The sequence below is a fragment of the Triticum aestivum genome, chromosome 5A, assembly GCF_018294505.1.
Source record: "Triticum aestivum cultivar Chinese Spring chromosome 5A, IWGSC CS RefSeq v2.1, whole genome shotgun sequence".
NCBI classification, from domain to species: Eukaryota; Viridiplantae; Streptophyta; class Magnoliopsida; order Poales; family Poaceae; genus Triticum; species Triticum aestivum.
In genome coordinates, this window is record NC_057806.1 from 398,438,610 (window position 1) to 398,450,725 (window position 12,116).

The following is a 12,116-nucleotide window of genomic DNA, read 5'->3' on the forward strand; positions in this document are numbered from 1 at the left end:
CTACAACCAGCTTCAGCCAACCAAGCCTTTCTCCGGAGTCACCAACGGCTCCACTGTCCCGATTGGGCAGGTCCGCCTCCATGTGACCTTTGGGGCACGTGACAACTACCGCAACGAGCTCATCGACTTTGACATTGCTCACATTCGCCTGCCGTACAATGCCATCCTTGGGTACCCAGCGCTGGCCAAGTTCATGGCCGTAACTCACCACGGCTACAACGTCCTCAAGATGCCAGGAAGTGGCGGAGTCATCACGGTGCCCTGTGAAGAGAAGGACGCGGTGTGTTCCCTGGAACGAGCCTTCCAGGCCGCATTACTGGAAGACCCGGGTCGCAGAAGCAGGAGGCTTCCCGAGACCGCCCCCAAGAAGAAGAAGACATCGTCCGGCCCAGCCCCTCAGGAGGCAGGCCCCTCAGGGCCCGCGCCTGCCTAGGGGGAACCTCCTTCCATCACATAGGAAAGCGCGCTCGGCGCCCTCCTCAGGCAGGGCTCGGGGGCTCTCCCCTGGAGGGCCACCGACCTGGCTAAGGTCACGAGGGAGGCGCTTGGGCACCACATGGAGGCGTGTTTCGAAGCACATTTCCCTCAAGAAGGAGTAAGGCAAGGAGAGCCAGACCCTCAGGAGTTCGTCAGCAAGGCCATTCAGGAGCTACAGGAGTCAAGAGTCATGAAAGGCGGCCGCCGCCTACCAGCTGTGGCTCCCCAACCAGGCGAGGATGGTGGGCTGCGCGTCTGCATCGACATACCAGGGCTCAATCGAGTCGCCTCTCTGGAGTGCCTCTGGCCCTCGCGAGTGGGGCGCTGCGAAGGTCCACCCCACAGCTACGTTCGCATGCCTTACACCTTGCCGAACGCGGCTGCCACGTACCAGCGCCTCATGAGGGGCATCATGGAGGCTCAAGAGGCTAGGCGTTCCGCAGCCCTGGCGGAGATGGAGATGGTCCGCAAGGAGCCACCAGCGCCTCCGGAGCCTCCCGAGGCCCCTGGGCCTGGGGGCTCGTGAGGATCGGTTTCCGCAGCCCACCGAATCTGCTACACCAACACTCCTTCGTCCTCAACATCATCAGGTGACATCTTTCAAGTTTCATTTCCAGCTGGGAGCGCCCCCCAGGGCTGCATTATTCCCAGGCCGCGTGGGTCCGTCCCTGCGGCATGTATCCCTTTTATTTCATGTTGTTAGCTTACTTTGTTGGGGGCGCCCCACGGGCTGCATCATCCCCAAGTCGCTCGGGCCTGACCCAGTGATGTCCGCCTTCCCAGCATCTATTTGAATGAATCCACTCCTTCGCGGCTAATGTGTTTGACCTAGTTGCCCGCTCAACTGACGCCAACTGACGATGCTGCTCCCAAACGGCACGACTCTTGCGCATGGGTCCATCCCTGCAACGCCGACAAACCTGAATGGCTGAGCTCTGGCCACGACAGCCCCGAATAGCACCACCTTGTCAAGCCTTCAGTGCCTCATCGCCCCTCGGAAGCAACCAACGGCTGACTGTCAATTGTCATGGCAACCCCTTGTTCTTTCTATGATGGGTCTACAGGATCTCCTAAAGGAGCTGCGTCAGGTGAGGCCCTTGCGGTGTCTCATTCACTCTCATCTGCGCGAACCACTTGCACGTTAAAGGGGGGTGCCTGAGCATCGCGACTCAGGGCTCCTACTGGCTCTCCAGCCCTCACCCTTTGGCCTTGTCCACGGCATCGCGACCTGGCATACCAGCGACGGCTCAAACTCGCTCGAGGGCCGGGACCCGAGGACGTAGAGCAGAAAGGGGAGCAAAGGCGAGAGGGGAGGGACACGCGAGGACCTCGCCGAGCAACCGCATGCCTGCCAATGCACGGACCTGGCGACACACCAGAGAGCGACCCCTGATTCTTGAGATAAGTCACCACCCGGAAGCACCAGCTACCGTGGCACCATCCCCGCACCTAATGCAATCCCGTGTTAGCGACGCCGCTCTCCTTTCTCACCGAACGACGGCTGCTTGAGCGCCAAAGGGGACCTCCTGAGCATCGTGACTCAGGGGCTCTTACCGGACCCCGGGTCGCTTACCTCCTGGCCTTGACCACGGCATCGCGACCTGGCATACTAACGACGGTTGAAGCCGCCTTGGGACTGGGACCTGTCGGCGCAGAGCACCAAGCCCTCGTGAGGTTCGAAAGGGAGAACTGAGCTAAGACGGAATGAGCAACTCGCATAGTTCTACGACAAGGGTTATATTAACAAAACAGGACTACAGGCACCTTACAAGCCCCCACGGGACGCGTCTTTGATTACTCGCAGGGAACAGATCCTAAAAGGACGCTAACTACGCGCGCCCCTGCAAAAGACGCCATCATCAATAGTGGGTCGTCAAGCACCGGCGCCAACCCCATCCAGATCAGAGTCGGCGACGCCCTGACGAGCCTGCCCTGCTCCAGGAGCAGCGCCGGCTCGGGGGCTCGTAGCTGTCATCGCTCGTCTCCGGAGTCGCGAAGAGCTCTCCGGAGTCGCTGGAACCTCCGACGCCTCCGCCGCTTGAGCAGCCGCCAAGGGAGCGATCGGCGGGCCCAGTCCTCGCCGTAGCAGGGTCCCGACCACCTCTCCCGGGGCAGCACTCCAGCCAGCGCCCGTTCGCATCGAAGACCTTGAAGAACATCACCGAAGCACCATCGTACTCCAAGTGGATCGCGAAGGCGCCTCTTGTCCCGCAAACCCGGGCGATTTCGCTCCAGCCTCGAGTCATGAAGACCTCGCCCGGGGCAACGACCGCGACCTCTGCCTCGGTCGCGAGGGCGCTGCAGTCGGCGTGCTGCAGCCAAAGCTCCAGGAGCTCTCCATGCCGGATGATGGAGGCGAAGAAGGGAGGAAGGCGAATCCAGGACTGAGGAGGCATGGCGGCGTGGAGCACGAACTCTCGGGAGGAGCCTTCGGTGTGGACCCCAGGGGGGACGACCCACACCTTCGTGACCCGTCGTCGCCGACGGCGGCGCCACCCGTGGTGATCGGCATCGACTCCTTCAGAGCCCTCGATGTGGGTGTACAAGGGAAGCGGGAACCCCGGCGGTGGCTGCTTGCACCAGGGCCTCGACACCACCTGATGGGCCCCCTCGTCCCGGCCGTGGAGGTCGAGCCGTTTCTTCGGCGGGAGCGGGTCTGGTTCCTCTCGGGGAGCCTTTCCCTTCTCTGTCATCGAGAACCAGTGGATCGGAGCTATTGCAGCAAGACGGAGCAAGGACCGGGAAGAAGGAGAAGTAAGAAGGGATGGATTGGAAGGGCGCGCACCGTTCCATACTTATGGCCGGCGAAGGCCAACCGCCGACCTCCACGATCACAGGTAATCATGACCCGCTTTGCATGCAGGGACTTGTCAAATCCGTGCAGTTGCCGAGGCACCGTGGGGAAGTGGAGATGCCCGCGTCCAATCAACGACCACGCGGCGCCCAAGGCCGCAGGCTGTTAGGGCCCATGGTGCTTCACCCTTGCCCTTTCGCCTCCCTGCACGGCCACGTCCGGGCGCGCCTTGGGCCCGGGGGCTACTGTCGGCGTTCTGGGAACGGGGGTCCCCAGACTTGCCTGCCTGCGGCCTGCGGCGTGGCTCAAAGGGGGCCCAGCACAGCCCGTCTTCATCAACACAGACCCAAGACCCTCGCGAGGGGCCAAGCCTCGCGAGGTGGACGACACGGAGCTTCCTCAGGCACGGCCTCATCAGGCTGGCTCGCGAGGAGGCGGAGAGATCAAGGCGGGGTACCTCACGAGGTGCCCGTGACGCAAGCCATGACGACCAAAGGTGCCAGGCGGGCGCCAGCCGCGGAGTGTCCTCCTTTCCTCTTTGGTGCAAAGGGAGCAAGCGCAGGCGAGAGCATCAAGCAAAGGCACCCGTTTTGGTGAAACGAGACCAAGACCAGTCCAACGGCAGGGAGGAAGTCATTGTGGAGCCCAAGCCAGCGTCACCACCAGAGCCTTTGGCAGGCGAGGACCAACTTTAGTCAGGATAAGTGTACCAGATGTTCAACTTCAAAATTGCCAATTGTTGGCGCCCTTCCCGCTCAATATTTGGGGAAGAGGCCCAGGGCCTTTGCCTATAAATAGGACTAGCCACCCACAGGGTAGAGGGGATCGTAATCAAGAGATCGAGATCGAAATCAGAGAGAGAATCGAGAAGAGAGAGAGAGAGGGGTGACTGAACTCCTCCTAGCAGTTCATCCCCCCAGCCAAGAACAGACCCTCGCGAGGCTGTTCTTCCTTGTATTGCTCATTATCATCAGCCCAAGAGGCAATCCACCACACGACACACTGGAGTAGGGTATTACTCCACAACGGTGGCCCGAACTAGTATAAACCCTGTGTCTCTTGTACTGTTCTTTCCATAGCTTAGATGTTAGCGAGGCGGAGGGGAGCAAGTAGGTAGAAGGCGAAATCTTCGCGCGCACCCCAGTGTTCGAACCTCAAGGGTCTGCCGGAACCTGAAATCTGACAATATCGTCCACATAAGCATGAACATTACACCCAATCTGGTCATGAAGACAGTTCTGCACACATCGCTGATAAGTCGCATGGGCGCTCTTAAGCCGAAAAGGCATAGACACATAGCAGAAGGCTCCAAACTGAGTCATGAAAGCTATCTTCTCCTGGTCCTTAACTGCCATCTTGATCTAATGATAACCAAAATAAGCATCCAAAAAACTCAAAGCTCACATCCTGCCATAGCATGAATGATTTGGTCAATACGATGGAGAGCAAAAGGATCAGCCGAACAAGCCTTGTTTAAATCTGTGTAATCCACACACATACGCCAGGTGCCATTCTTTTTTAGTACAAGCACCGGGTTAGCCAGCCACTCCGGGTGAAAAACTTCAACAATAAACCCGGCCGCCAAGAGCCGGGCTACCTCTTCTCCAATAGCCTTATGCCTTTCCTCATTAAACCGCCGAAGAAACTTCCTGATCGGCTTAAACTTTGGATCAATGTTGAGAGTGTGCTTAGCGAGTTCCCATGGTACACCCGACATGTCAGAAGGCTTCCATGCAAAGATGTCCCGGTTCTCACGGATGAACTCGATGAGCGCGCCTTCCTATTTTGGATCCAAATTGGCACTGATAATGAACTGTTTGGACGAGTCGCCAGGCACAAAATCAATCATCTTAGTATCATCAGCTATCAGCTGACTTAAATTTCAATGCCGGCTCATGCTCCATAGTTGGCTTCTTCAAAGATGTCATATCTGTTGGGTCAACGTTATCCTTATAAAACTTCAATTCATCCGTTGCACAAACAGATTTGGCATAAGCCGCATCACCTTCTTCACATTCCAGGGCTATCTTCCGGCTTCCATGTACTGTGATAGTGCCTTTATAACCCAGCATTTTGAGCTGCAGATAAACATAACACGGCCAAGCCATGAACTTAGCATAAGCCGGACGACCAAACAGAGCGTGATATGGGCTTTTGATCTTAACCACTTCAAAACTTAATATCTCAGCCCTAGAGTAATACTCATCCCCAAAGGCTACTTCTAGCTCAATCTTACCAACCGGGTATGCCGACTTACCAGGCCCACCCCATGAAAAAGAGTGTTGGATGTTTTAAGACTCTTATCAGTCAACCCCATGCGATGGAACATCTCATAATAAAGGATGTTGATGCTACTGCCTCCGTCCATGAGCACTTTAGTGAACTTATATCCACCAACCTGAGGCGCCACCACCAAAGCCAGATGACCCGGATTATCGACTCGGGGAGGACGATCTTCCCTACTCCATACAATAGGCTGCTCAGACCATCTCAAATAACGTGGAATCACTGGCTCAACAACATTTACAGCCCTCTTATGAAGTTGCTGGTCCCTCTTGCACAAACTGGTGGTGAACACGTGATAGTGCCCACCGTTCAGATGCTTTGGGTTACTCTGATACCCGGACTGCTGCTGCTGCTGACTGCCCTGGCCGGATTGCTGATTATAGCCGCGTTGACTACGTTCATGGCCCTGGCCATGACAACCACCACCGCTTGAGCCGGTGCCCGGGCCATGAAAGCCGCCACCACCTGAGCCGCCGCCAGGTCCGTGGTTACCATCAAATATGTTAGAATTCTTAAAAGCCTTCATGATCGTACCGTCTTTCCACAGATGGGTAGCTGGCTTCTCCCGGGTGCCATGTCTTGGACAAGGTTTGTTTAGCAGCTGCTCAAGGGTGGGACCTGACCCGCCAGACCAAGGAAGTGGCCTCCCCTTGCATCGTTGATTGTTCCCATGTGCATTGGCGTTAGCCACAAACTCCAGACTATCGTCAGCCTTACATTTATTACCTCCTTGATTCACCGGGTTGTGCTGGTGACCTTTGCCATTGCCATTCTTCTTTCCCTTCCCTGCCTTCTCTTCGTCAGACGCGGGGTCCTTGGTACTGTCAGAATCGGCGTACTTGACGAGAGCCGCCATTAGCTGGCCCATGTCATTACACTCACACTTGAGCCGCCCCAGCTTCTGTTTCAGAGGTTCAAAATGACAATTTTTCTCCAACATTAAGACCGCGGAGCCGGCATCCATCTTATCAGATGAATGTATTATTTCCTTGACCCGGCGCACCCAATGGGTCGTGGATTCACCTTCCTCTTGCTTGCAGTTAGTCAAGTCCACGATTGACACGGGCTGTTTGCAGGTATCTTTGAAGTTCTGAATGAACCGGGCCTTTAACTCCGCCGATGAGCCGATGGAGTTGGGCGGCGGCCCCTTTAACCAAGTACGAGCTGTTCCATCCAACATCATGGTGAAGTATTTGGCCATTGCTGCGTCACTGACCTCTAATAACTCCATGGCCATCTCATAACTTTCAATCCACGCTCCGGGTTGCAGGTCAACTGTGTAATTGGGCACCTTACGAGGCCCCTTAAAGTCCTTTGGCAAACACTCATTACGCAGAGCCGGCACAAGACAAGGGACACCTCTGTCCTTGTGGACACCCCGGCCTCAACAGAGGTCGCTGGATAAACTGGAAAAGCTTGCTGAGCCGCCTGCTGAATCGCCCATTCAGCCTCTTAATGGATCCTCTCCTGGTCCACCAAGTTAAGGGCTCCGCCCAGGGCCGGGTCGCGCCCGCATGGTTGGTTATGGCGCTGGGCGTTGCTTGACATGGCCGCTGAGTCCATATGCCTGCTATAGCTTGGGCACCGGCTTGGGCGAGGGGTTGAATGGATTCTATCTCGATTGTAAGAATATGCATATTGTTGTGCCAGAGCTGTCTGAAGAAGTTCTCTGACCCTTCGTGTTTCAATCACCATCGGAGAGTCACCTTCCATTGGGAGAGCCGCCAAACGAGCCGACGCAGCAATTAAATTCTCCAAAGGGTTAGAGAAGTGACCCGGTGGTAATGGTGTGTAGTGAGGCGGAGCAATATTCACACGCGGCGGCTCCATGGCCCGCGGTTGAACCGGTGCCCAGTCCCGGGTGTTGTGATCCAGTTTGCCTCCGGCGGGTTACTGGGACCAGCCCCGGTGTGTGAAAAAGGTTCCTAGGATCGTAAGTCAGAGGCAGACGTGATTGAGCCTTCTGGTGCCTTCTCCTCATGACCTCGTTTGACGCGTTCGGATCCACCGAGAGCCGGAAAGTCTCTGCTTGAAGCTGGTGAGCACGTGCATCCAGAGCCGCCCGTTCTGCGGTCATCCTGACATCTTCTGCCGCTAAATTTTCCTTGGCCTGTGCTACCTCTCCGCATAGTCGTGCTACCTCCGCGTCATGCTGAGCCTTATCCGCCGGCTCAACCACAACAGTCAACAGGGCCGTCATCCTATCCATGAGGTCCATTAGTACCTGAGCTGGTGGGCGCGCAGGGTCTCCTGACCCGGCCACTGCTGACCCTGTGGTTATCGCTACCACAGCTGTAGAATTATGACCAGGTTGAGTGCCAGCCATGAAGACTTCGGCTCGATTCAGCGGCTTAGAGGGGTCCAGAATATTGTTGCCATCGGAACAGCCCCCAAGCCCACCATCTTGTAACTGATACAAAGAATCTGTCTCACCTGTGGACGACTCACCGTCAGAGCAAATGACCATCTCACCACCGTCCACCGATCCTTCAGAAAATTCCCCTCCATGGATGCAACCCATGAAGGCACGCCTCACGGCGGGTTGAGCCCGGGCGGATCTCGCGCGCTGAGCCGTCTCGACGAGGTTGGTGCAGATGTTCGGCTCAGGGCCTGACTCGCCGATCCGGCCGATGAAGACATGGATTTCGCCGAAGGGGACCCGGTATCCATACTCAATGGAGTTGGCATCGGGGCCCCAGACTTCATCGTCGATGTAGAGCTTGCCGCGATGACGCTTGGTCATCCGGCCCACAACGTATCCCTTGAGCCCTTCGAAGTTTCCCTTCAAGAACTCAAATCTACAGTGCGCTGGCCCCACGCTGGGCGCCAACTGTCGTGGAATAGTCACGGCAGATGTCCTAGTGAAAGGACTTAGTCATGGAGCCATCGCAACTAGGAAGCTTAAAGGGGTTAATCGGGACAAAGGACACGGGAGGTTTATACTGGTTCGGCCGCTTGCGGTGAAGGTAAACCCTAGTCCAGTTGATGTGGTATTGCTAGGTTTCGATGACCAAGGAGAGAAATATGCTAGCTTGTCTTCTCGATCTGTTGTTTCTTGCCCTAAGCCGCCGCCGGGTCGTCCCCTTATATACACGGGTGGACGCCTGGTGGCCTACAGAGTCCCGACCGGCTTGTTAAAACGTGTCCGGCTCGGTGAGTCCTCTTACATGCCTTTCTTTACAAGTCTTACTTTATACATGGCGGTTTACAATTATGGGCCTTAAGCTGCCTCTAGGCTTGGGCCTACTACAAGTCTTATAATAAACTACCGCCTTGTATATTCGCTGGGCTTCTTTTAATAACCCGCCATGAAGATTGACCTGGCCCCTCCTGGGCGAGTCATACTTGGTAGTCATATTCCCAACATTAGGCCCCAGGTTGATTTGAACTTTGTTCTTGTTAACCCCCAACACTTAGTTGAAATCCATCTTCTACTGTTTGTAAAAGCTCTGTAACCCGCCATGACGTCATCTTCAGAAAATTTGGAAAAACACCACGACGTCATCTTCAACGGATCCTTATCTTAAATGTTTTCCAAAAACTGAGGCGTCATTTTAGCTGGATAATCATTACTGTTTAATGTTGTATATATCGTTGTTTCGAACTATTTCATGTCTCGAACTGCTGGTGGGCTAAATGAGGGCATCACCATTCTCTAGTGTTCAGAGTATATCTCCTTTTTTCAAGTTATAATTTGAGCTCAGTGTCTTTTCGATGATGTACACTTGTTTGGGCCAGTGCGGTGTCGTTGAATATGGGCCGAGTAGTATGGCAATGCCAAATAGGTCAATTATGACTCTTAGGCTGGGCTCTCAAAAGATCCTCAAAAAAATGGTTGGGCTCTCAAAAAAGAAAGAATAAGGACTCTTAGGTCGACATGTGGGTGCCACTGGTGTTTTCGTGCGCTTCCACGACGAGAGCATATTGGTGCGTGTTTGAAATTCGTTCTACCTTTTCATCCCCAATCTCCCGCCCCTCCCCCACCTCTAGAATCTCGATTCCTAGTCCAGTTCCCCCATATCCACCTCCTTACTCCCTGTACTCAAGCGCACTATCATGTCGCTGGTCAACGCGGATCTCCGAGCCGGAGATCCTGAGGTCTGTCCTACTTTCGGGCGCTGCGTGTTGTCGCTCAACAGTGGGATGGCAGCGCTTGACGACCAGTTTGCCGGCAAAGTACTGATGGTAACCATCAACGGTGACCGGCCTCCCGTCTTGCCGGACGACCTTGTCAAAGCTCTTCGCATTGCGCACACCAAATAAGTGACTTGCTCGTCGAAGTCTGTCCGCCACCGGCTGATTTCTTTGTCAGCTTCTGGACAACTTTCGACTGCAGTCGTGTGTTTGAATCTTCCCAACGTTTGTTCTGTGATGGCACGCTGGTGAGCTTTGATCGATGGCACCCAGGATGGGGCTCGGTGCCCTCTGAGATTGAGTTTTTAACAAATCTTGCCTTCCACGGTATGCCTCGACATGCTTGGAACAGTGAGTCCATGAACGAGCTTATCAACGATTGGAGGTGAGCTCGTAAGTATGTTTGTTCCTCCAGACAGCTGGGCTCTGACGGTTATGGCATGGATGAAGAAGCCGTCCACCATACCTAAAGTGATTGGTGTTGACATACCGGTGCAGGAACCGGGGTTGTACTATTCGTCGCCACCAAGGCCACGACGGACCATGTTAGGGATGTACCTATATCGAGTGTTCGTGCATGTTGAAGAAGTGGTTAATCTATCAATCGAATTCCTGCCGCTGGTGCCAGGTTCTGTGGACGATGTCCATTACAGGAGTCAATGTTTGACTTTCCCGGTGTTGCTAGGAATGATGGATGGCACAAGGCCTACTCCATCGCGCGGCGAAGGCCACTGCTTCTTTGGGAGAAGAGGCAGGGCTGTCTGCCTGGATGTGGTCTAATTTGAGGTAACAACTGAATCTTGTCTGATACTAGTTAAATCCGAGCTATGGGTGTGTAGCACTGATATGCAATACATTTGATTGTGACTTGTTCTATTTTTGCACCTGACCTTTTTAGAAAGGGTTGTACTTCAACTTAATGTGCTAGTAGAGCTTATTGTGTTGTTTGTCTGTTTTCTTTGCACAACATTCAAGATATTTCCCCGTCATTGATAAACACGATGAACCATTATGCACGAGTTCGTTGGTTTCAATATAGCCCTACCCGTTGCGATCCACTACTGCCACCTTGATTGTGCCGCCTGCGTGAAATTTTTGTATGCAAGTCCAGTGTGCTATGATGTTCTATATGATTGTATCAACTATGGGTACGTTTGGTTGCGTTGCTGGGATAGGGTATGGCTGAGCTAGCCCAGCTAGCTCAACTCGGCTTTGGCAGCCTTGCCTGGGCTGCACATTTGGTTATTTGTTTTTGTTAGAGTCTAAAAATAGACGTGTTCCAGTATAAATCAAATCGTGTAGTGTATATACTCTGTAATGCATGGACTCCTGCCCGTAACTAATGTTCCACATGGATTCTTTTCGAGCGATGTGACTTTGCCGTCGAGAGCGAGCCGAATTGGCTCTCCCTAGCGAGTGAGGATTTCCTGGCCGAGCGAGGCTACCTGGCCCTCCAAAGCAGGTTTATGATAGGGGAACCAAACACATATCCTAGCCCAACAAGGCTATAACCATTTTTACCGTGAAACCAAACACACCGTATATAAGTTTTTACTGAGCATCAGCAATGCATATGGCTGAAAGATGTATTTACGAGCATCGATCGATGGGTCTCTCTCTCTCTCTCTCTCACACACACACACACAAGTGGGACCAGTTGAATTATTTCTTCACTTGTGACAGCTTTTAATTAGGTTCTAGTGTGCTCTAACTTTTTTCTTAAGTTATTAATTGACCTCAGTGACTTCAAAAAGTTGTACAGAAGCCTTGTTTGGGCCTTTCCGGCGTCGCTGAATGTGGGCTGAGTAGCCATGTAAAGTTGTACTGTACTACTAAGGCTGTTTTTGAACATTAGCAATGCAACTAGGCCGACAGTTGTACACAATATCCGGGTCAACTTGTTATTCTCCGCCCCGCTGGGCTGCAAATCTTTCCTAGGGGGGGATGCATTAGGCTTAACAAAAAAATGGGCATTAAGAAATAATAAATGGTATGTAATTATAAAAATTGGGCAGTAACTCTAAAAAAATGCACCAAACACGTAATTAGTTTTAAAAAATAAATTATTTTTGGATTTTGAAAATTTTAATTTCATTACTTGTTGTGCACGCAATATTTTGTTGGATTTTTATGTAATACAAATTTATATTGAAATTATATTTAATCCGACTAGAAATTTCAGGATAAAAATATTTCAGATCCCATCAAAATGTGGGAAATTTCATTGAATTCTGTTTTGAACGGTTGATTGAAATTATTAATCGTTGTCCTAGCTAGAAAATGGGCTGTAACTTTATAAAATTGTAAATGGGCTGTAGTAAATTCCATTAGAATTCAAAAATGGGATGTACATTCTTACAAATCACAAATGAGCTATATGTTCTTTGCCACACACTTGTGGGCCTACTAAGTTGACGCGTACGCA